General features: G+C 45.0%; 1 protein-coding gene across 1 annotated transcript in view; it reads left to right on the top strand.

Moving 5' to 3' along the window:
* Window positions 1-23,313, top strand: part of cadm4 (cell adhesion molecule 4) — a 143,406-nt gene that overhangs the window by 516 nt on the left and 119,577 nt on the right. The gene's annotated exons all lie outside the window — the stretch shown is intronic.

Raw genomic sequence — 23,313 nt, 5'->3', positions numbered from 1 at the left:
GTGCCGAGTTTATTCCGACTCGTCAGGTCGGGGAGAAGGGAAGGAGGCGCTCCCCGCAGGACAAAACACGTGCAGTTATTCCAGTTTACAATCGTCCTGCGGACTACTGTTGGTAATCACCACAGTGTGATTAGAATCAAAGCCCATTGCGCAAGTCTATGGTACGTGCGTATTTCTATTTGGGTATGAGTCATTGTGATGACCACTTATGGAAACTGTTTGGCTGAAAAGCCCCCAAAAGACCTCAGAATGAAAACAAAAGTGAAAGGGTGCAGGAAAGCGGACACTTTTTTGCCCACACAGAAATATTTTGTGAAATCATCCCATGCTCTGTTGACCCGCGTGCGTCAAGGCATTTATGATTATTTTGTTTTCCCCTGGTCAGACCGTGTTTGGGAGTTATTGTGTGGGAGCTGGGACCGGATCCCCGGGAGACATACGTGCGTACAGCCATTCACGTAGAGAGCTCCGATTGAATATTCTGACAGGAACATGATGAGAGCTCATAACAAATGCCCGCAGTGGACCAGACGTGTGGCACACACCAGACCCAGCGGTTTATATTCTGCAGTAGTGTGAGCGACTGAAAGGACCTTTGAGACCTCACCTTATCAGATACAATAACATCGAACAATCAATTGCAAAGCCTTGTAATGGCACCTGCGGTGCCTTTCGTTGTGTTTACTCTCCCCACTGGAACCTCTCAGTCTGGGATAGTCCTGCATTGCTCCCTTATGGGCACAATAGATTTCATGGTCACTACCCTATAACAAGTGCATCTGCTGCAAAAATAGGGATTTGGATTTGGCTCAATCATGACTCTGAGCAACTTTAGCCTCATGGTATTTTGTGCCATCTGCTTGGGTATTGTAAAAATAACAGTCTCACAACGGACCTTATTACAGTCCACCAAAAACGTCAGTAACCCTGACGGAGCAGGAATGGCAACGAGGAAGAGCACACTGTGTTGTCTCAATGATGTGTGTCCTGCGGTCGTTGTGCTCTATGGGGCTTTTGTTTACGTTGTCCCGGGGCAGTGAAAGGGTTAAGTGCTAGGTCGCATTGTCACAGTCAGACCTGTGCTGTGCCGTTGTGATGATGTCTCTTTTTACACAGGCAGCAGCACTCCATAGCTCCATAGCCATGTCTGCAACCATACCAACCTCACCATGGCCTGCTATTGATTCACCCCCGCCCCCCCCCTTTTTTTTGTACATTCGTGTGGATCCATTTGTATGTCTGCTCCTGTAGCAGTGGAGGGTTGATTGTATGCATAATTGCGTAGGCGTTCTTATGTCAGTCTAACTGGAGTACTGTGTGAGAGCTGTGTGTGTGTGTGTGTGTGTGTGTCTGGTCATCCATCTATGAACATCCATGTGTCCTGCATGTAAATGTGCTTCATGTTTGTGTATGTGTGTGTGTGTGTGTGTGCGCGCTGCTTACAGTGCTGGGTTTTGCCTGAGCTGCAGGCAACCTCTGCTGGGGGCAGCTCACTGATCACTGTCATTAATCTAGCAACTGACAGGGGCCCGGGAGAGACGGGGCAGTGGGGGTGGAGGGGGGTGTTACAGGCAGGCAGGCAGGCGGGTGGATGGAGGAAGGAGGGAGAGAAGGAAGTGTAGAGAGACTGTTTCTGAACACCCCACATATGCACGTGTTACAAAAAACTGTATTTCCGATAACAAATCAGTACGTCTTGATAATTTCTCTTCCACAGAGGAAACTGACAAAACTAATCTTGTAGAAGGGGGGGGGGGGGGGGGGGGGGGAGGCGATGGGGGTTGTTATTATGCCAGGATAGAGATGGACAGATTGATTGGGCAGATAGACGGATGACAGATAGATTGCGAGGGTGCTGTGAAGATGGCGAGGCTGGGAGACTTGGCCCTCCTTTAAAGAACGAAGGAGAGACAGAGGGATGGGAAGATGGATGGAGCGAGAAAGGCAGGAGAGGAAGAGTGGGGAGAAGAAAGGCAGAAAGACTTCACAGTGTGTCTGACGGGCAGGCCTGCGGGACACACACACACACACACACACACACACACACACACACACCCCCACACACAATCACTTGCGCACAGAGTCAGTGCTGTGTGTTTGTGCGCTTGGTGCATGGCTTTGTGGGGGTGGCTGATCCACAGCAGCTGTGGGCCAAGCCGAAACCCCACGTACAGTAACAAATGCTGTTAACTCCACCTCTGCTGGCTGCTTGCCTACCCTTAATCGCTATACCCCACATTCCTCCATCACGTCCATTCTTCCTCCTCCCTATTCCTCTCCCATGCCTCCATTACCACCTGCCTTATCGTCGTGTGCATTCAATCACCTCCATTTGTTTATTCCAATCTGGGCAATGGGAGCCATCCGTTTTGAGCTTGTTCCTCATCAGGCTGTTTGGACCTTGGCTGGGGTTCTTTGGCGGTTGAAAAACGGCAGCAGTTGGACGTACTTGTGGGAGGAGATTTGAATACCAATTATAGCAGGTATATGTGTGCAGGAACCCACACACACACACACACACACACACAGAGGCCATGCATAAATCAATGTCGCTGTGAGTCACAGAAGAGAGGCCTGGCGTGTAAACACTAACATCAAGGGAAATGCTGTACACACAGAAACAAAAAATAGGGACGCGCTTTACACACACATAGGTGTAGAAACACACGTGTGCACATACACATAATATAGACCTTGCCTATACAGACCGCTTACGTAGTGCATTCGAGTTTCCTTTGAACATCAGAATAGGATCGCTAATGCCAGAGTTTGCCCGAGCGGTTGTAGTTTTAGATGCTTGTCAGACGCAGTTTGCGTCGTGTCGGAGTTAAGGTTGCCTATTTACTTTCTTCCACATTGCACAGTGCTTGCTGTTTCAGCGCCTTTCTTTGTTCTCTAATGCACTGAGAAAGTCGTCACAGTGAGCCAAGGTTTATCCTTTGATCCGACCCTCGGAGGATAATTCACCCCCCAAAATAAAATAAACTTGTCGACAGTTTAATTAAAAAGAGCGAGACCGCCCTTCCTTGCTCTCTGCCCTGCCATCTGCCGGTTCACGGTGTAAATTTGAGCTCAGCGCACAATCAGATTTCAGTCTTCCATTCCTGATTCCCTGTCTTTTGTAGGTCTAAATAATTGGACAAGCTGAACTTGGCAGACGGTGCTGGCATTCCCGTCTACACAAGAGAAGCTGAAATTAGCCTTTTTTTTAATACGCTGCCGCTGTCGTGCACGGCCCAGTTTGATCAACCGATGCAGTCTTAAAGGGTCCTGACAGGGTGGCCCACTATCTCAGCTGAGCAACTGCTCACACATAAGCTCCATAAACAATTTGGACTGTGTCGCTCTTTGGGCAAGTCATGACTGAGAGAGTTACGGAGCTTAGTGTGGGCTGTTTTTATTCTCCCCTGGGCTTTTATGGGTCCATTACTCAGAAGCAGAAGAAGTTCCTAGGCTCACCGTTTAGTGCAGGTGATGTATTTTACAGTAATTATCTCCTAATCCGCCTCCTAGTCCTCAATGCGATCTATAACTCCTTGTTTTGAACTGCTGTTGTTTCACGCAATGATTGCATCTCAATAACTCCCTCCAGCATTATAGGTCCAGAGAGCATTTTATTTTTACATCCACTGAGATGGAAGTAAAGGGAAAGAAGACGCGACAAATCATTTTGTTTCCACTGCAAGGACACATCCTGTTTACTGGTTTCTGTCCGTGTTTTGTCCTCACCGAGGGGGTTCATGTACAAACAGAATGCATCAGGCACAATGATTGAAAGGGGCACACAAACACACACAATTGGTAATTGAAGCCTTATATCTCATTTGACCATTTGTTTAATTGTCCCATTAGTGAAACTTTCTGTCAATCTAATCAGCCCAGCGCTAATGTAGAAACACTCTTTATAGCTGCCACCTCATCTCCTTCCCATTACTATTCCCCAGACAGTGGCGCTTGTGATTATCATAATGGTGATCTATGTCGTCCTTACGTGTCGCTCTCTGAGAGCAACTGGCGTTTCACCAACTTTGTCGCTGAAGTTTTTAAATGCTGTGTCGCATGCCAAGGACGTCTCGTCCATTTGCTGGCATCAGAAGCCTGCCAATCAATCCAGCGCTTTTTAAAACTCTCATCTGATCTGATTGGCTCGGTATAAAAGCGAACCCCCCCCCCCCCCCCCCCCCTCGGGTGCAGCTTTCCATGCTGTGACCTGATGTCCCCTGAGGCAGCAGCTTTTCTCCAGCCACTGACCCCTCTCGCTGTATATTTGTCTTTGCCAGGGGAGTGTGAAATCAGTAAACAGCGACTCCCTCCGCACTGCTTCTTGGCACCAAATACAAAAGGCAGTTGCTATGTATTCTTTCTGCTGGGTGTACAAGGTGTTTTAAGTTGGTCATAGTTGAATGCTGTCGGGGAAACAGAGATGGAGGGAGAAAAAGGGGATCCGGAGTCTGAAAAACCATGAAAACACTTAACGCCATGGGGTGAGCATTCCTCGCTATTGGTGACACAGTCTCCATGACTAAGAGTAAACGTTTATACCTCCTGCTTGGCCCTAGGCTTGTTTAACACCCTCCCCTGTTGCAGTGACACCTGTCTCTGAAGCTCCCGCAGGGCCACGAGCTAACTTGGCCCGACAACAGCCTCCAGTAGCGCCGGTAACCAAGGTGATCATCCTCACTCAGGCTCTGCGGCGGATTGGACGAGAGAGGCTGATTGAGCTGAAAAGGGCAAGTGCCTAAAATTGAAGAGCTGGAGACTGCTGGTGTGGAGGCTTATACACATCCCATCTGGAAGACTTGATGTTGAGACAAGAGCAGGGGGAAGGCTGATAATGAGGTGCTCGTCCAGGGCTAAGGAGGATCAGTTAAGGACTTAAACTCAGGTGAAACTGTCAAGGCCGGGCACGGAGGTTGCCAACAAGACCCCGTTTCCCTTTACCCTTGGGAAGTCTCTGTGTCCAGTGGAGGCTATAGCTGATGAAGAGTGACCAGGCTTAGCCGGGGCACCAAGGGACTGATGGGGTCGGAGAAGTAGAGTGAAACAGAGTGGGGGAGAGAGGGAGAGATGGCTGGCTGCACAGTGTATAAAAGAGCGTAGGACGGGAGCAAGGAGAAGGAAGGGAGCGCCACAGGCATGCGTCACAGACCAATGAAGCAGGGAGGAGCACAGCGGAGAGTCATGCAGAAAGGAGTCCAACAAACAAGTGAATGATTGCAGGATTTCAGCTCTGAAATGGGAGGGTGTTAAAAAAGAAAGAAAGACAAGGGAGCGACAGAGTGTGCGACTCCTGCTGTGCCAAATGAAGGATTTAGAAGGACAAAAAAATAAGGAAGGAGGGAAGGGTGATATTAAGAACGTGGGACCAAAGCAGAAAAGTACAGGGTGCTGGTGTGAGAAGAGGATGGCGGGTGAGGAGGAAGAAGAAGAGGAGGAGGAGGAGGAGGAGGGGGAGACAGAGAGATGGATGGTGATATACAAAAATAAAGACAGAGAGGGCAAGCACTGTGTAGGTGACCACACCAGAGAGACAAGGTGTCATGATCGATGAGGTCACGGCATACACACACACACGCACGCGCGCGCACACACAAGCACACAACCAAACGAGTCTTGAAATTGTTCGCCAGCAGCTCATGGCCAGTCCTCCCACTTTCGGAGAAGCTTCACATTTGCTTCGGTTGGGAGAATTAAACACCCACACATGCACAGGGCTATTCATCTGTCTGCCATTTAGAATCCTTCATATCATCGGCATTAATAGGTTGGCTTTGATAAGATTGTCGGACGCTGAGAATTGCCAGTCAAAACAGTGCTCACTATCTACTGGGAAATCAGATGGAGATTTTCAAAAGGCGGACGCAACAATGCTGAAGAGGTCTCAGATGAGGTTTCTATCTCGGAGAACTCTCAAAATGTCTCTCCCACGGGTGGCGAATTCATTTGATCTATGATCACGACCGACATAGATTAAGTAGCAACGTCATTTACAGAAACCTTTAGTTAGAACAGTTTGTTTCTCTATTATGATTCAAGTATTATCAGAACTCATTAGATCATACTAACGAGTGTTTGAAGCATTTTCTAAATAACGTTTGAAGTTGGGAGAAAATAGGGACGTGGTCTTAAAAAAGAAAAATGCATTTAGTAAGCTAAAGACGATCACAGATTATCTTCCCAAATGTCACAGAAAAGCACACATTCCCCCTCACTGTATGCACTTTAAAAACCAAATGCTATCACTCACAGAAAAGCAAGTGATAACAGCAGCTGCCAATAGATCAAACTCCGATTGGCCGACTCCATTCTGGACGCATGCCAAGTGATTGTTGACACAGCCACTGGAGAAAAAAAGAAAGAAATCGACTGCAGCCTTCACAATACTTCCCAGACACAACCCTACGCTCTCTGCCGCTTGCCTCTATTTGACTATTCTTCATCTCTTTCTCAGGCCCGAGACAACATCAGGAGTGGTACGTTTTGAGCCACTTCATTAGCAAACCTTAAACAACCACTAATTATAGGCAATTAATTAGCAGCACATGAAAACAATCCTCGAGAAATTGGCCGCTCTCAAAGATCCCAAAGCGCTTGTAGGAAGGAGAGAGATGGACAAAGAAAGGAGAAAGGAAAAAAAAAAAAGAAATGAGGGGAATGAGCCTGCGGTCATGCATTAATGTGCTGGGGCGAGATTTACCGCAATCATTTGCCGGGCTCTTTTGAGATTCATAAGGTCATCAATTCATGCGCTTTCTTTCAGCAGGGCAAAACAAAAGTGAGGCTATGCAGACTCCTGCACCGAAGCCGGGCCAAATTAGATTAGCGCTACGATTGTTTCTTCTGAGGTTGTTACAGTTGGCAAGGCCACTTAAAAAAAAAGTGGCAAAGCACCAACGACCTTGAAGAAAGCTCTGGCCGATTCTCTACCAGGATTCATTTTCTCCTGTGCGTTTTTAAGTGCACGACGGCTGATTCACCTTATGGCTGTTAACAGGTAAACCCCTCTACCCTCCACCTCCCATAAAGTGCAGCAGCAGACTGGGGCGGTGCTTTGACTCGTGTCCACAGACGCGTTCCTATCTCCGTGTCCATCTGTCGGCTGAATAATGTTATCGTGGACTCCAGAAGTGCCGTGCCTCTCCTTTCCTGGCCATTGCAGTGGAGCAGTGGAACAGCCGTAGAGTCTGTGATACTGAATGAGCTTGACACAGGCCTTGGGCGTTTGGGCACAGTTGCGGAGAAACGGTGGTTCGTAGCAACCGCCACCCGCTGGGGCCATACTGCTAAACTGAGCTGTGAAGCAGCTTGCAGAGGCCAGTGGGGTTCTGTGGTCGCTACCAAAGTAATTGTTCTCTTATGTGGACTCTGTAGCCACGGACAGCATGTGTTTTTTTTTTTTTTGTGTCTGCAATATAGATCTTACAATTTGGAGAGCCACAGCACGACACCGTCGCCTCTCGACTGCATGAGCCGTAACATACTTTGTTGCAAGAGGAATTAATCAAAGAAAGCTGTGGGGGAATGTTCTTTCAATCCTGATGATTTCTTTCTCTTCCAAAGAGCCAAGATGGCGGCCACCTGTCCTAAGTAACATTTATCCGAGCAACTGTGTCCGCTGTATTAATCACCGAGCTTCCAGCTTCCTCTATTTATGATCCAAAATGATAATTTTCCTTTTTTTTTAAAATATGTTTTTCCTGCCATTACAATAAATATGCATTTCACGTAAGGGTCTAAAATGTATCTACTTTCATTCAGCGTCAAAAGCGTAAAACGACATACGTCATGAATGCAAGTGCAAGGCATCACTCCATTGCATGGATGTGGTTACGTCAAGGTACTCTGAAGCACAGCTTGATGTATCCTTTGTAAGGCAGGAAATTGAGGCTGCCAACAAAGATGAAGGCTCAACAATCTGAGGGAAGATTGTAAGAGGAAGTGTGAGTCTGCAGAAATTAATTTATCAATGTCAGGATTCGGTCAACTGAGATAACAGAGGAGACTTTGCCCATATCTGTTAATGTGTCACTGTTGGTTAGATAAGGCTGCCAAATGTGGAGCAAAGCATAATTAGACATTTTGGACAACTTTCTTGGATAATTGAAAGTTTCATCAACTCAGATAAAAGATTTTTACAAGATGGAGTAAGTATCGAAAGATCAATTTCAACAAAAACTCAATTCTTCCTGATAGACAACACCAATGTTCATATGTTTTATAGAATGCAAATACTAAAATAACATTGTGGTACTAAGGTTGCACTCAATTATGCTGACCTTCTAATCACTATGTCAATATTAATTTGAATAAAATGAACATTAGAAAAAAAAAAGAAAAGATAATTAATAAAAAATGCATTGAAAATTGTCTCGTATTTGAATCAGCAAGTTATGGTCGAGGTGATTAAATAACAGATTAATCTGTCATCTGTGCAGTAAGTGAAGTTGCATATCAGCAAAATGTGTCCTTAATTTCTTAATTGGCTTTTAGGTTCACAATCATAAACCTTAGATAAGTAGTACGGATCAATTGTAATGCCATTAACATTATCATACATTTATCATCACATAAATAAGTGATGCTTCAAAAGCAATTCACTCAAAACCAGGACCGCATTGGGAGAGAAAAAGTTTTGTGACAGCGCAAACTACTTATATACGCAATTATAACAGATGCTTATTTACCATGGCGATGAATTTGAATTGTGCTGTGGGGAAATAGATTTACGAGCTTATGGGAAAAATTAAAAACGAACATAAACCATAGGTTATTAAAAAGCAGGTTGATCCCAAATGATGACTTGTATATAAATCTCTGGCCGAGTTACGGAAGTGTGCGCAAATCTGCGGCCAAGCAGGTTGGCAGTTTGGCACACTCTCACACAGACACACACATTTGCATATGCATGAATAGAAACATTACACTGCACTCGGGAGACTGGAGAGACCTTTTGGTGTTTCCAAACTTATTTACTGCAGCGTGTTGTGTCTTGACGCTCTGTGCCTTTTTAAATGCCATGTTTCCTCTCTGGCATCCTTTTCATGAGCTAACCCTGGATAAACAGAGGGACATGGGGACAAACGTATTCACAAATGCACATAGATGGTGGTTTTAGATGGTGTTTTTGTTTTTTGTAGCATAAAAATGTATTCTTGCTCACTGGGCTGGTTTTTTTCTTCTTCCCTCTGTCTGTCTTTTTCCCCCTCAACCCCTCCCTCATCTCTGTTCCCTCCCTCCCGATCCTCCCGCAGCGTGAAGCATGTTCAAGCGACTCAGCGGTGACTTAGTATCTTTTTGTTTGTTCTCACCATGATCACCCAAAAATCTTTTTTATCCCCCCTCCCACTTCTATCCCCCTCTGTGTGTGCCTGTCTTTTCTACGTCCAACCTTGTTGGTACTTAAATGCCAATGCCCGTGCACACCCTGCGCTTATGTGCTCCAGGTGCATGAGTCCGCATGAGTCAGCTCCAACTGTTACTGGGGGTTTGCAAGGAGAGGGAGACTTAATGATATTTTGAAAGACAGATTTTGGTGAAGGTGTGGGGAGGTATATTCGCTGCCAGGATCGCTCGTTGATGGATCTTTTGGCTAACAGTCTCTCCTGCCTCCCTGCTGTTTGTGCCCCGCTCCTGCCTCCTCTTCCTCTACCTCTTATACTGTAGCCGTAGGCGATTGGGATGCCAGGGCCAGGTGTGGAGAGGTAGACAGTGAGAGGAAGGGAAACGGAGAGAGGGCGGGAGGGAGGGATGGAGGATTGACGGGGCCCAGGTGGCCAGCTTGAACGCCTGTGCTTCTGCTTTCCCCTTCTCATTTGCATATACAAAATGTTTTTTTTTTCGCCTTCTGTCTGGCTCTTCATTTTCCTCGCGCTCTCATGCTATTTACATACGGCGTATTGATTCATTTCCAATAATATTTCTGTTTATTCCCAGCAACTTCTCCTGCCGCTGTTCTTGTTCCTCAGAATAAGTTTCACTTGCACTTCCTTGCTTTACTCTTAACTTTCGGTTTTCTTTTTATAGACAATTGACCCCCCCCCCCCCCCTTTTTCTTTTCTTCTTTTCCCCCGTACCTCCAGATTTACCTTCTTTCCCTCTTTCCGTTGCTCTGGGCTTGCTGAACTGTGCATTTTACTTCTATGCTGCACCGCAATATTCTGGAGGTGTAGGCTTATTTTCACTGTATGTGCACTTCAGAGACCGTGTAGTCCCCCCCCAACCATCTCCATTCATCTCCCACCCAGCTTCTCTTGCTTCCATCACTGTTTTTAACCAACCCTATCTGTCTATCTCCCCCTCACCCCCTCTCACTCCTTATATTCCCCCCGAAGCCTGTGCATAACTATGTTTTCTCTATTATTTGCAGCAAAGCAGAGTTTAGCTCGTTCATATTTAATTCGCTCATCTTCTTCCTACCAATCCCTTTTGATCAGGCCATCATTCACACACAAACACGCACTTCATCACTCTCCTCCTTCCTCCTCTACTTCTCCCATCTCTTGCCCTTCACCTCTGTGGCACTTTATCTCACTTATCCATCATACCTATGCCGCAATTTACCGTTTCATCTTGGCCTGTTCTTGGCATGTTGGCACATACAGTTGTGTGTGCTGTTGTGTAGGTGTGTTTTTGAAAGAGACTGAGTAGTATTCTGCCCTCACATGCAGGCACATACACATGCATCATTGTCCTGGCGTTTTTGTCATGCCAAACACACTCCTGACTGGCTCAGCCTCAGCCTAAATTGTGCGTAAGCGAGCAGGTGCTCTTAGGGAGATATATGTTTAAATAGTTTGTGAATTTGTTCCCAAATTCAATACAGACACCTAAACGCACCTTCCTTTAAGAGATATGCCAGGTTCTCATCTGTAAAATTCCAGCTAGGAGGTATACTGTATATAGGAGCCCCAATGTGCTTCCGCATATATTCAGGTGACACTGTTTGTCAGATAGCCACACACACACACACACACACACACACACACACACACACACACACACACACACACACACACGCAAGAAAACAGCCATCAGATTCCCTCAGAGTTTCTGAATTGAGTTATGTAGTCTGTCAGTCAACTCCCAGCTTCCACACACACCCCTGACAGATTCCTTCCACACACACACATCCGCCCGTCTGACGGTGCATATATTTCACATGGGGAAGGGACTCAATTACGGCGAAGGTGAAAGAAGCAATAAACACGGCACAGATACAGTGAGGCGCGCTCAGCAGCACTGCAGTCAATCACGGAGCCAGGTAGGTAGCCGCTTTGCTCACCCGGTTGTGAAGTGCAGAGAATGGCCAGGGGTGGTGGATGGATAGAGAGAGGGAGGCAGGGAGGGAGGGAGGGTGGATGTAGGGGGAGGAAAACGCTGCCATCCGACCCTCGTGAAAATTATGTGGCTGCAACTTACATGGACCTACCACTGAGAGGTGGAATGGATGGAGGGAGGACGGCAATGGGAGATGATAACAGCCCACCTTCATTTCAGCCCTCAGCATACACACAAATAGAGGTATATTCTGTAACACACACACACACACACACACACACACACACACACACACACACACACACACACACACACACACACACACACACACACACACACACACACACACACACGCTCACACTTGACCGTCCCTGGCACTGTTGAACAGCTACACGATTTGGTCACCCACCCACACGAGAGGACCAACAGCACAATCACACAAAACAGTGCATCATTTGCCCAGTATGCATCTGTTGTCCCTCGCGTGTGTGGGTTTATGTGTTAGGCTGATATAACAAACACCTCGCCTGATGTTACTGCCATCAGTAAGGCAGTGGTTTGAATATATGCGCGACATTATATGCACACGTGACTGCTAACCGCCTCACGGTGAATGCAAAGTCTACATGAATTCATGACCCTGCTGATGTTTCTCAAAGACGGGTCTCAGAGATGGGCTTTGCTTTTTACCTCAATGTGGATGAAGCGTTCTTTCTTCTGTTAAATTGAAGGATTATTCTAGTATATTACAAATTGGATCTTACTTAAGTGGTCTTGACCATCATTTCTATTGACTATGATAATATTGTACAAGTTAATTGCTCAGACCGAGGAACACGGCGCCCTCGCTGTAAAGTCTAATGGGGCAAAAAAGAAAGAGCTCTCAGTTGCTAATACAGATTGAAAACCAACTCTCAAGTTAGCCAAACTTAATTGGATGACTCCCTGCATGCACTTTAACCTACTGGACTTAACGTAGTTGTACATACACACTGTTATTCATTGAAGGATTATTACTAATATTTCAAGTGCACTCTGGGAGCGAGTGACCGCTGGGAGCATGTGGTTGTTGGTAGTGCGTGGCCGTTTGGAGCGGGCTGAATCGCTTGGCTCCAAGGAAGTGCTGCTTGCAGAGTTGTCAAGAACCGCTTATCGCTTGTTGACATCAGGGCGGTGAAGAAGAGTTTGTTAGTATATCCAGCAACAAAAGTAAACTGCAGTCAATGAGGCGCAGTCTGCTCACTATGGACAACAGTTGCTAAACTCAGTCTGCAGAACCCTGAGCCCCGCCGCCGCTGCTGCACAGGGCGCTGTTCGCTTGTTCAATTATTAAAAATCAAAGGTGTCACATGTTACGTTGGTTGTGGGACCCTATTCAACGCTGGCCGGAACTTCGCTATTTGAGGGACTTAGTAAAGGGTTAATACATCCACCAAGTGTGAACTAGATGAGATGACTGGTTCTGGAGGTATGCGAAGGTCATAGACAGTGATTCCTTACTTTACTGTTACATTGTGATTTGGATTATCTGGTTAAACAGTTGGTTGGTTTACAACCTGTCTGACCATCTCACCATTTGTGTTTCTTGCTCCTTACTTCGATGAGTCCAATATTATCATAACCACTACATATCATGGGCAAAGCTACAAAAATAACATCCAAGCTGGAATAGGAAATATCAACTGGAAGTACGAGTCCCTGGTTGCAGATATCACTGAGCTAAGACACAAATGTGTTAGTGATTCTGATATTTGGCAGCCTAGGGCATGTTCACAAACTGACAGTTAGTGGGTTACTCCTGGCAGGCTTACCGAAAATATGAAATAAACAAAAGGGCTAGACGGCTAACAATTGCACTCCATCCCAGCTGTAGCGGGTAGCCTGTCTGTGTCCCACTGGTGATGGTTTCTTACCCAAGTGTCCAAGAATGAACATAACCTCCATCCTGCAGTAAATCCCCCTTTCCCTGAAATGTATTCAAGTAAAGTACTTAAAATGTCCCCGAATGATCCAGACAATCTGTTGCTGTTGATGCATCTAACAGACTTCCACATTCTTGCAGTTGGTGATGTTCTGCCATCCACCCACCCACACATACAGGTCGGAAAAGTTTCTTTCATGCTCCGTGTTCCCACACAAGTAGAGATTTAAGTCAACAGATAGAGTTCTGCACATATATACTGTACATGCACTCACTTGGACTTGCACACGCGTCACGCTGTGACAGTTTATAAGTTGCATTAACAGCATCTCACGAAGCTCGACTTGACAACTGCAGGAGCGGTAGAGAGAGGGAGCGACTTCCTACTGAGAATCTAATAGTACCGGCAGCTCTCTCACTCAGCACAGCTACCTTTCGATGTTATCTGTCTCCCTCCATCTTCTATTCATTTCTGTTTCCCTCAGCACATGTTTCTCTCTGCCTTCTCCCCTGCCTCCTTCTCTTCCCACCTTCTCCGCTTCTGAATTCACCGCCAAGGCTTGCCTTTCTGGCAGTTCCTCCCCAATTTCTACTCTCTGTGTCTACTTACTCTCTTTCTCCCCTTTGATAGTCTCTTTAGCTCGGTCTCTGTATCAAATCCCTCTCGGTCTGTCTCTCACTTTGCACCTTCTTTCAGAAGATTGAGTTGGCAGAGATGTATGGAGGGAAAGCCTAGAGGAGAGGGCAGGTGCCGTACCGTCGGGGAGATGCCCGTTCTGTAAAGAGCAGCGAAACGCATACACGTCCTGCTCGAGATTAATCTTGGGTTGTGACACTCTTGTTTTTGCTTTTGTGTTATTAATAAAAAGAGTTACGGAATGAAGGGGCTGGAATCAATAAGCGGGCTTGAGGGGAAATCAAACAAGGAGAGAAGGGGACGGGGCACAGGGAGAAACTTGGTGCAGTCAGACATAGTTATTAGTTGCTGCTGCCCTTTAATGAGGGTTATTTAACGGGCCAGAAAATAGGCGCAAACACAGCAACCAGCAAACTGAATGTTGATTTGTAACAGCAAGTGCAAAACAGAGTCTGACAAGACTCCTTTTATACAAAACTGAAAACAATGAGAGTGAAATATGAAGGTGCCGGAAAAAGCAAAGAACTTGGCAAAAACCCTCCAGCCTGCTCACCCTTAAATCTCCTCTCCCCCCCACAACTCACTTTTGCTTGTGTGTTTCTTTCCGTTCCACTTTTATCCTCATTTACCTCTCTCTGTTCTGGGTCTCTCTTTATCACTCTTCCTCCCTCCCTTTTCCTCCCTCTCCCCCGGCGGCTTTCTTTTATGGGAAATGTATTCATTACAGGACAATAAAGGCCTGATTGGAAAGAGTGGACCGTCTTTCAGTACAGGGTGTTAAAAGGCAGGAGAGAGAGAGAGAGAGAGAGAGAGAGAGAGAGAGAGAGAGAGAGAGAGAGAGAGAGAGAGAGAGAGAGAGAGAGAGAGAGAGAGAGAGAGAGAGAGAGAGAGAGAGAGAGAGAGAGAGAGAGAGAGAGAGAGAGAGAGAGAGAGAGAGAGAGAGAGAGAGAGAGAGAGAGAATATGATGACATTACACACCTGATGTCTTCACTCAAAAGTAGCGCTGATTTTCTCCGCACCGCCGCTTACCCCTCAACATCGTATCAAAGCACCTGTGATGGAACATTGTTTTTTTTTCACGCTATTACAGTTGAGGAGAACTCTAGGATATCAGCTGTGCTTAACTGCTGCACTCAAATATAGAGCTATTCACTGTTATGAATGCAACATGGGTTTCAGAGCCGCTTTGCCATTGCTATATTTACATTTAACAATTGTCTGGATCCGAGTGTGACGCTCGTTCAATTATGTGATGTGTCTCCCCTGTGTAAACATAGCATAGCAGTGTAATGTAATTCACTGCAATAAAGACATCTCAAGGGTGTACGACAGAGATAGATAGATCAACACAGTCACAGAACCTCGTCTGCATGGTGTTAGTTCAGCCCGGGTTATCGCTTCCACCTTTATCTTTCCATTTTCCTCCGTCTGCTCTTATTTTCTCCTCTACTCATAAAACAATATATTTGTAATATAATGTTAATGCCACCCTATCTCCAATAATAGTGATGTTCCCCATAGAACTAAACAATCTCAATTACGTTTTGAAGGAAACATATTTCCCCTCATATTGAAAAAGGAAAAACAACTATTTAGGGAGTAAATTAAAATAAGTCCCTACGCAGACTTTGATTAGAAACCTATTTGTGAAAAATGAAATGCTGTTTGGTTATATGTGAAGAGAATTGTTTGGAAACCTGGCTGTAATAATGAAAAGTTCATTGTTATTTCATGAGTTGTTATGGCACATGCCAACGCCTAGACCTGTGTACACACTCGGAAACATGTGCTCTGGTGACACATATGAACAGTGTGGTTGTGTATGCACATCACTAGAAACACATGTATTCTAGAGTTAGACTGATAATAGCGTTACATTGGCAGAGCTATATTGATAGCAGTGAATCATTTGGCTGACAAAAATAGAGGAAATTTAGGATCACCTTATGAAATTGAAGGCGTTGTTGTCAAAGAATATTTTTGTCTAGTCATGTGTTTATGAAAGGCAATATTGAATATACAATTTATCATTATCAGATAAAACAAACGCGCTAAAGTACAGATTTGATTTATTTCTTGATCACAGCATTCTCTCTAGTAAGTAGCCTTCAGTCCCTTTGTAGCATCAGACCAACATGTGACTTACAGAAACGTACGGTGGAGATGCAGGTTAGAGACAAGGCTCTTCTGTAATACTTGTCCTGCTGCAATAATTCGTTTGCTGTAATAACTGGTCATGGGACAAAAATGCACTACCCATAAATGAAAATTCTCTGAAAAGACGCCAAATGTGGTGACATCATCGCTGGCCTCCCTCAGCCAGCCTTAAAAACTATAGACATTAATGACTATAAGACTATATGACCGGCAGACACTTTTATTACATTCTGGCACAGAAAAGCTCAGTGGCATTTTATTGGAAAACAGTCCAGTAACTGGAACAATACAAAATCCACACTGCACTGCACTCCGCAGACAACAGCAGGAAATGCACATCCCTTACAAACCACTGCAGCAATAATAGCAAAAAAATTAATATTGTGGAAGCAAATAGTCAAGTGATGAGAGATAAATTGGTTGGAGCAATGGAAGTATCCTATGAGACAAAGATGTTTCAGCTTCATTTTAATTAAAGAAAACACTAGTAGTTTTTGTTTTCTAACATCCAGGACAATGGGTTATTATTGCACTTCACAAAGTTTGCCCCCATAAAGTACCAACAACAGAAACATCTGATATTTAACACGAAGAATAGTCAAACCAGAGCCTTAATAACAGAATTTGTCAAGCACCCCTGAGAGCAGTACATCGAGTGAGATCATGCTGCTCATTTTGCACAAAGTCAGTTGAGTCAGCTTTGAATTTGGCCTGCAGGTGTTTACAGGTGTAGACAGACGATTCCAAAACTAAAAGTCTGTGAATAAAACAAAAGCAGAAATGTACATGTGCAAACTCTCTGCCAGATGTATTAACTCCTGTGCAGGCAGTCCTCTGTCAGATCCATCTCAAGTCAGTCAATTCTGCGTAATGACACACACATGTACTGCCTGTTGACACAATTATCCAATAATGAATGTCAGCTAATCCCTGTTTGACCTTATTTGGACATACACCAGACTTGTTTTGTCCTCAATCTGGCATTGGCACCGTCCTCTGACAGCTTCACGCCAGTCCTTTCTGTAATTACACACATCCATTACACACTGATATGTTGTGAGCCTTAACAGCCAATTAATGGCGCATGTGCACCTCGTCGCACTCTATAATCCGATGCATGTTAGTACAGCACAATTTGAACATGAGGTATATAAACATATACAGTATTTTTGTCCAAGAATACAACTTATCAGAGTTAATGCACTCCTCTCTGAATGCTAGGTGGAGCTGTGTTGAGAATGTGTTGAGGCCGACAGCATGATGTGCTGGAAAGATTAAGGCTCCAAATAAAATGTAGCCCTAAGCCCAAATTTCCTCTTTGATATTATCTGTCTCTTGGCTACATTTGCTATTTCGCAGTCAGGTCAGCGCACTTGTGAAGGTCTTTGTAAGCACGGTGTGATGCACGTGTGGAGGTTAGTGCTGAAACAATTACTTTATTAATCAAGTAGTCATTGGGCAGAAAATTAATCGACAATTATTTCTGGAAATTAAATATTTAAAGGCCTGTGATTCTGTGTCACACTTGGAGGACTCGCAAGAGAGAGATTTAAAGTTGAAGCGGCGGAGGCCGAGATGTCCTGACCTTTCTGGTCCCGGTTCGGAACACAGGCTGTCTGTTAGCTGAGATAACCCTGGTGACATCACTATGACATCACGAGGGGTTATTTTCTTTCTCAGACCTGACAAAGCTCCCTCATAGACCCATAAGACATTATGCAGCTGTAATCTGAGGCTGAGTCGTACTACCCATGGCGAGTACACTGACCTGCCTGTCGAGCCTTGTAAATATTATTCACGTGGCTTGACAAGACAAGACATTCTTGTGCAAGATTGACGTCTTGATTCATTTTTTTTTGAGCTGCAATGTCAAACTGTTGCTGTTTTTCTTGGCTTTATTTCATTCTAAATTGGATATCTTTGAGTTTTAGACAAGTTATTTGAGATGGCACCTTTGATGCTGAGAAATTATGATTTTTCACATTTATTGACTGAGTGAATAATTGATCAAAAATGAAATGAATGGTTTGCTTCAGCCTAGAGGGCTTTCTGTTGCATGCATGCATGGGAAGTAGCACAGGCACTCTTCTCTGTGCACACACATATTTTCGTTTATGGGAATCATGTGACCGCAAGTTCTGGTGAAGAGTGTGGTGAAGTTCTGTAGTTGAACAGCCACGCTCAAAGGCAGAATGAAAAGCTGGTATGAAGCTGGAGGAGACGCGATATCGATAAAATATGGGGATAATGGCAAAAATTCACAATAATAATGTACAAAAGGGACAAAAAAAGAGCTAGAGAGAGAAGTTCAAACCCGGCGTACTTTAACACCGCACTATATCCGCACAGCTGACCAAACAATGAGAGAATGTCGGTTCCTCCGTTTTGGAAAGTTAGTGAGTTGGCCCTGTTATCCGATGTTGGAACGTTGTTGGACTTTACAGGCCCCTGAGCAACTTTGGGTTCAGTGTCTAGCTCAAGGACTCTTAGCCAGTAAGCAGTGATCGAACCGCCAACCTTCTGGTTTAGGGACGACCACTCTACCCTACTGGTACATACACACAAAACCACTATTATAACTTCTTTTCTCTGTAAAGTAGCAACTAATCAGTATGGACCTCAGGCTGCACAGATGAAACGCATCAGTTATCACCCCAAACTGTTAATACAGCAGCATTATTCACCACCTGAAACGCACAGCACAAGGGAAGAAAGAGAGTACGTTTCTCGTTATAAATCAGATGACGGATACTTTCAACTGTGCATCTTTACTTTTGCTTTTTCGTGAGAGTGTATTAATGTGTTTCAAGTGATGTGTGTGTGTGTGTGTGTGTGTGTGGGTGCGTAAGTATGTGTGGGATTTATCTGCTTGTTCGCGCAGAGACTTGTGTTTGTTGCCGTTTCTGTTTTTGAAAGAGTACAAAGAGCCTGCGGTGGGAGTGAAGGCTCAGCCTCTAGTGCTATAGGCCTCCGATGGAGAGATTAGCTGAGAGAGCTGTGAAATAAAGAGTGTTAATTAAAAGCAGAGAGTGGAGGTGTGGGAAAATCAGGTAAGAGAGATAACATGGAGCCAGGGAGCTGAATGAAAAATGAGTTACCTGCCCACACACACACACACACACACACACACACACACACACACACACACACACACACACACACACACACACACACACACACACACACACACACACACACACACACACAAAACCATTTTACCCTGAGAAGATAGGGGTTGAGGGAGAAAATGAGCAAGTTAGTGATGTGGAAAGTGTGCAAGAAAGGGAGCATCGCTGAGTAGGAGGCAATGGGAATAGAAGATTAATTAAATCAGATTTGAATCCTGCTGTTTGTTGTATACATTGTATACCTAGATTTAAAGGGTGGGCTGCTGTATGACTGTAATCTTGGGCTTGTACCAGGAGGTCAAATAAGGCAAAGAAGAAGATGAAACGGTGAAATCAAGAAGTCAAGAAAACTTTCTGCCTCACTTCTTTTCTTCCTGTATGAAGCCGAGTACATGGAGGGAGATAACATTTGAGTCAGGCACCCGAGATGATTGCAGTTTCTAACCGTGAAATAATTACTGAGAGGAAAAATGTTTATGTGTCTGAAAGGGAGCTGGAGCAAGGGTAAGGAGGAAAGGAAAGGAAATATGAAGGAGGCAGAATGTCGGCTCATAAAAACGGGTTTTAACCAAGAAAGTTGGGAGTTATGGGGGGCGAGGTGGAGAAAGCTGCCGAGGTGGAAAGGGCAGTAAAAGAGAAGGCATGAAAAGAGAGAGGCAGCGAGCAAAAGGGATTAATCGAAACGGATTTTAATCCCGCCGGTGATATTAGGGTGAGTTATATTTGGGGGGTGCCAGGGGGCGGGAATTCAGAGGGAGGGGGAGAGAAAGAGAGAGAGAGAGAGAGAGAGAGTGGCGGGAGGGGGGGATTACATCTGTAAATCATTTTAATGACGCCTCTCCTCTGCATTAGAGGGCAGCCAGGAGGCCAAACAAACAGTGTGTAATTAGAGCAGGGGAATGGGAAATGGAGAGGACGAGAGAGCCGGGGCAAGGGAAAGCCATTTGGTAAAGTAAAGGATTGGAACAGGAGACCTTTGGACAATAATGGTTATGGCTCTCATTATATGGTGCCGCTGTTAAGAAATGAGACCTGACATGGTCCGTGTAACCAGCGAGGAAGAGGGTGATGAAGCTGCGGGCGGCCACGTCGATGACGTGGGTTATAGTGTTGCGATGATGGCGGCGGAGGTAATAAAGTGAGGAAACCGTCCCCCTGGCTCGGTGATGATGGTGATGAAGATCCCGCTGTAATGCGGATTATGATTATGACGGTTGGAATTATGATTACAGTAATTGAGATGATAAATGTGATCACAGTGTCATGATTGCCAGTGCTGTCAGTTCTGCTAATTATCCATCCATCCAGCTTCTATTTCCACTTATCAGGGTCACAGGAGGGCTGGAGCCTTTCCCAGCATGCATTAGGGTGAGAGATGAGAGGGTTATCGCATACAGTAAAGTCATGCACACGCATTAACGTCAGTAGAGTTCTTAATTGAACCTGAACTGTATCTGAACTGGACTGTTGGAGAGAGTTGGATCCCCTGTGCTGCTCGCTCCGTTCACCGTTGCAAGCTAAATTTAAACAAAGTTTTTTCGGCTGTTCCACATAATTGTCTGAGAAGTCGGTGAGCTCTATGCGTTCAGTACAAACTGAGCAGAAGTCTAAAATGCAAGTGTCCAAGTATTTTTATTTTTCCACCTGCAAAGGAAACAAAAGGTTACAGGGCTCTCTCAGCTTGTATGTGGTGATGACATTTTGTTTAGACTATAAAATGTCAGAGTGTAAAAATATCCCGTCACAATTTTCCAGAGCACAAGGAGTTCTTGTTGTCTTCAAATTGCTTTTGTTCAAAACCTCCCAAAGACTTCTGTTTCCAATTATATAAAACAGAGAAAAGCAGCAAATGCTCACATCCAAGAATGATTTTGCATTTGGATTCGATAGTTTAAATGTTGAGATCTGTCGGCTAATCAGTTAAGCAAATAATAATTTCAGGCCTGATTTTGTATTTTATGTTGATCTAGAAAAATATGATGTGCTTAATACTTAAGGACAGGTGCATGCTGTCATTGCAATACTCCAATGCCCATATGTGCATGGGAAGAGTTGTCCATTCTGGCTCTGAAAGGTTCCCTCCCTTGTAAAAGAAGGGAGACAAAATCGGCAGTCCTATTTCTGTGCAAAAATGTATTCTAAAGTTCAAGTGATATGTTCAAAAGTTAGCCTTTTTAGTGCAAAATTCCTAGACAGGGTTTCCCTGCTGAGCTGAAGGGTAGGCATAGTAACCCAGAGGCACTTTTATTTTTTTTGTGGTTATTTTAAGCCTTTATTAGAGAGTTGACAGGGAAGAGCGATACAGGAACATGTACCAAAAGTCCCCGCGCCGATGCAAACCGAAGACATTGCACTACATGGACAACACCTCAAACTCAAAGGCCACCAGGCTGCCTTGGAGGGAACTTTATTTACTTGGCTTGCTGAAGAGTCTCACACTGCAAGCCTTAGTGCTCAATTCGGATTATTTGCTCATGTTTGCTCATTTTCTTCGGCTGTTCTCATTAACTTTTAAATGTATCGGATGCCAGTGTGAAAGACAATAACGAAGACGTCACAAGCGGCACGCTATCATATCGTGGAAGTAAACATGAAGGCCACTTAAGTCACCGCTTATAGATTTCATAGATAGATTCCTTTATTTGCTAATTACTGTTTATAGCAATGGCAAAAACAACATTTTCCATGATGCATATAATAACCACAGTAATGGTGAAAGTCATAAGTCGTAATGAGGGAGGTGACGCCTACGTAAAGCCCTGGGTGTTTGCGATAATGCTCAGTTGCAGTAATGTTCACGAGGTCGACAGACAACGACGACGACAACGATGTCGCTCAAAGCCCGTACACGCGTGTGTAATTTGATTTAGTTGAGGTCATCGGCCAGCCCTTTTGAAGGTTGTTTTCCCTCACATGTTAACAGTGATGTTACCATGTTAAGTGTTTGTATCATTATCACAGCGCCAACAATGATGATGAAGAAAATGAAGTGTTGCTGTCGCAATCATCTAAACGGGACCCGAGGGATTGCCCTTTTGCCATTCTTGTCTGACCTGCTCCTCACACTTACACCGCTCCATAATTCATGTGCTGTGTCGTGGCTGCTGGATGGTGATACCGAGATGCTATCTGCTGTACACGGACGACTGTTTGTTTTGCTGGAGAGCTGCATATAAATGAACGCAGGCGGGGAGGAAACTCATATAGGCTTATCTAAGGTGCAACGAATGCTGGCTCGGGAGTGAGTGAAGGGAGAGATGAACAGAAGGAGGGGAAGGAGCCAGGTGGAGAAGTGAAGCCGCTGTGCAATCAGCTGATGCATTGCTTTACGCGCTCTGTATGCGGTTGCAGATGCGTTTAACGGAGTGGAGAAAACAGAGGGGGGGATTGTGTGAAAGAGAAAATAGATGAGAGGGGAACTGTTTAAGGTGTGTGAGCATTAGTGTGTCCTGTGATTATAGGGCTTGTCTGTGTGTGATTACTCTCTGACCTGTCGCCTGTGGCTTTGTGTCTACATAGACCCTCTCATTTGCACCACATACACACACAAACACACATGTGCTCACGCACTCTAAAACCAGTGTGTAAATCCAGCCAAGGGCCACAGGGCAGGCTGGAAAAAAGCACCTCAGAGACACCAAATCTCTCTCTTGCTCCCACTTCTTCACTCTCTGATCTCTCCCTCCCTCCATTTCTTTGCCCCCTTTTCCTCCTCTCCCTCCCTCCTAAATCCTCATCTCCATATTCATAGACAGAGGGGCTCTTTAAGAGGGCTGCTATCTGAAATGGGCCGGCAGCACCTCTTGTTTGTGGCTCTCCAAATGGAAAAAAGCCATTTCCTCTTCCTGTCAAGCATGGAGGTATACTAGCGTGTGCATGTATGCGTTTGAGCATGCACGTCTGTGGCATGCGCCCGTGTTTGGATGGAGAGTAGTGTTGTCGGGCAGTTTCACAGTCTTATAGGCTGAGAGCAGGCCAACAGTTGGAAGCTGAATCTCACTTTCACAATCACACTTCTCGTAAAAGCCTTAAACTGCAGCAGTGCTGGAAGAAGCAGAAATGTGGCAGAATCAGAAAGAGAAGGAAGAGAGTAGGAGCATATCTTTTTTTTATTTCATATGTAATAGTCGCATTCATAAGATACAGGGACATTTCTTTCAAATTGTAATAGTTTTCATATATTACACAGCTC

Source organism: Pholis gunnellus (genome assembly GCF_910591455.1).
Source record: "Pholis gunnellus genome assembly, chromosome: 8".
NCBI lineage: Eukaryota > Metazoa > Chordata > Actinopteri > Perciformes > Pholidae > Pholis > Pholis gunnellus.
The sequence above is the reverse complement of the archived record's forward strand: the minus strand, read 5'-3'. Positions and strand labels throughout refer to the sequence as shown.